The sequence below is a fragment of the Octodon degus genome, unplaced genomic scaffold (assembly GCF_000260255.1).
Source record: "Octodon degus isolate 3935 unplaced genomic scaffold, OctDeg1.0 scaffold00055, whole genome shotgun sequence".
NCBI classification, from domain to species: Eukaryota; Metazoa; Chordata; class Mammalia; order Rodentia; family Octodontidae; genus Octodon; species Octodon degus.
Window position 1 is genome coordinate 8,114,115 of NW_004524631.1, and position 3,243 is coordinate 8,117,357.

The window sequence follows — 3,243 nt, forward strand, 5'->3', positions numbered from 1 at the left end:
TGTAATTGTTTATTCATATTTTAAAAATATTTTTATTTTTTATATTTTTTCTTCATATTCTGTAGAGACTTAAAGTTTAACATATCAATACTAAATGGAAAATAACTGCTCCATGTTATGCCTAAGATGTTTGATATTTAGACAGATAGTGAGGTTAAACCCAACAGCATATGCTGTAGGGTAATAATAGGCTTCTCTTCAGGAATAGTTTCTATATTATTCATTATACTGTATGTAGCATAAATTAAGGCTGTTACATTTAATACCCACTAAAATAGTTGAGAGGCTAAACTCAGTACTGGTATTATTTGGTTCAACAACCAGTCTAATTATATGTGAATAGAAATAAGTGAGATCTTGTGATTTACAAGTTTATTTCTAGCAATTGTTCTGACTTATTCTGGTATTCCTAAAAGGTAAAACTGTATCAAGTCAACTAAAATCAAAGTGGATCAAAGAACTCAATGTTAAAACAGAAACATATAACCCACTAAAAGACGAAAGAGAAAAAAGTCTCAATGTCATAGTGTAGGCAAAATTTTTCTGAACAGGACCAACCCTGATTTCACAAGAATTACTTCCAAGAACCAGCAAATAGGATTACATCAAGTTAAAAAAAACCTTCTAAGGGAAAATGAAACAACCAACAGAGTAAAAATACAACCCATAGATTGGGAAAATTTTTTCCAGATATAACCCAGACAGTGGACTAATATCTAGATTATATAAGAAATTAAAAAAAATTAAATCCCCCAAAATAAAGGTGCAATCAAAATATGGGCAACTGAGCACTTTGTAGAAGAACAAATGGCCAATAAATTCATAGTGAAATCCTTATAATTTCTGGCCATTAGAGAAATGCAAGTTAAAACAACACTGAGATTCCCTCCAACCCAAAAAGAATGGCCATCATCAAGAAATCAAATAATAATAAATGATAGAGAAGCTACCGGGGCAAAATAACTCTTCTGTACTGTTGGTGGGAATGTAACTTTCAAAGTATAATTGCTTTGGAAATCAGTATGGAGATTCCTCAAAAAATTAGAAATTCCATTTGACCCAGGTATTTCCTTTCTAGATATCTTCCCCAAAGAGTTAAAGATGTCATATTATGGTGATACATGGATACTTATGTTCATAGCCTCAAAATTCATGATAGTTGAGTCTTTGAAGTAACTTAAATGTCCATCAACAGGTATTTGGAAAAAACAAATGTATTTATGCACAACAGCAAATTACTTCACCATAAACATAGATAAATTGTGAATCATTTTATATAACAATAAATGTACCTTGAGGCCATAATGTTATATGAAATAATCAGATTAAATATCACACAATTTCTCTTATATAGGAAACCAAGATTATAAATGAAGAGCAAAACAAAGGATAGACAATAGGAAGTCAGGAGATAGATCTTTCTGAAAGAGAAAGGGGACCAGGAGATGGGGGAAAGAAAGGGAAGGACACTGAAAGAAAGAATGAGGACATGCTATGGACATGTGCCAGCCCAAGGATGTGGATGTTATGTAGGGCAAACAGGAGCAAAAATAAAATAAAAGGAAGAGGATCAATGAGATATAAGGAGTAGGGAAGCAGGGAAGGAAAAGGGGATGGAGAAAAGGAAAGATGTATTATGTATCTGCACCAGTCCCCCACAAGTAATGTAAGCATTATGTACAACAAGCATTTACTAGCAAAAATGGAAAAAATAACCAGAGCATTCAAATTGCATGGAATATTTACAATACTCTATATTCACATATGTGGGTATTTATTTGAATCCAATTAATAATCTATGCAAATTTTCCAAAGATATGTAATATATATATATATATATATATATATATATATATATAGTGGGTATTATAAGTATAGATTCTTATAAGTTTAATCACTAATATACAGGAACATGTCATCATTGTTATTTATCTATTGATTTTCTATTTTTAAAACTCCATTATTCCATTTCTTAAAAAAATTATTTATTTATTTGGTACAGGGTGTGGCTACACAGCTCAGACTCATAGTGATCCTCCTGTCTCAGCCTCATCATTGGAATTACAGGCATGCACCACCATGCCCAGGTCCAGGGCCAGCAAGATATGTGGTACCAGGGATCGAATGCAGGTCTTTGCGCTTGCCAGGCAGGCACTTAGACTGCCCAGCTTTCTCCCTAGCCCCTTATTCCACTTTTAAAAATTATTATGTTTCTTCTACTAAATGTTATGGATGACATTCATAAATTGATGAATAGCAGTATTCATCATCATATAATAATAATCTTATAATTTTTCCAATTATTTTATTTCTACCCTTGCCTCTGAGGTGAGTTCTAGATTTGAATTATTCAAATCACTTGACTCTCCACTTGAGCATTTAACAACTATATTTATCCTCATCATTCTCTATATCTGCTTTCTGCAAGCATTTTCCTTTGTATTCAATGTTATTATCACTCATCCAACGTCTTGTTCTGGAAATACAAGGCTTAGCCTGGCTTCCTCTTTTATGTCTGGTACCTTTTTTTTAATCCATGGGTATGTATGATGGTTATCCTCTGTGTTCTGTCCACTTCACCCCAAACTACCTGTATTCTCATCTGAAAAGTTGGAATTTCTGAGTTTGCTTCCTTCTTTTCCTAGTCCATTGACCCGCATATAAGTAAAGCAGCCAACATAATCTTTACAAGACAGAATATAGATCAAGACACACTCCTTAATAACATATAATAATGTATTTAAAACCAGAGGTTTCTACACTTGTGCTAAGAAAAGAATTCTAATTCTCACTGAGCAGCAAAATTATGATTCCTGAAGAATCAGATCTGTTCCGTGTAGGTAACTCACTCATCTTGGGATAATAGAGCCCTTGGTCAAAATGGAGAGAGAGGACATGAAGAAAATTCTTGTATCACTTCACTATCTTAATTTTTTGTTCTTAACTTCAAATACATCCCTCCTCCACATCATTTGGTTTCTTAGGCTAATACATTATTCACTTCTGCCTGACACATTATGAATTGAGATTCTCTCACTAGTTAAGGGATACTGAATATCCCAATATATGTGTAATGTTCTAGATTACATTTTAAAACATAAATCCCTTTCTGTATGCCCTCTTGGGCAAATTTGATTAAGTATTTGTTTTAGGGGCTGGGATATAGGAATATAGCTCAGTTGCACAGCTCCTGTCTGGCAGATGCAAGGTACTGAGTTCAATTCCCAGTACAAAAAAAAAAAA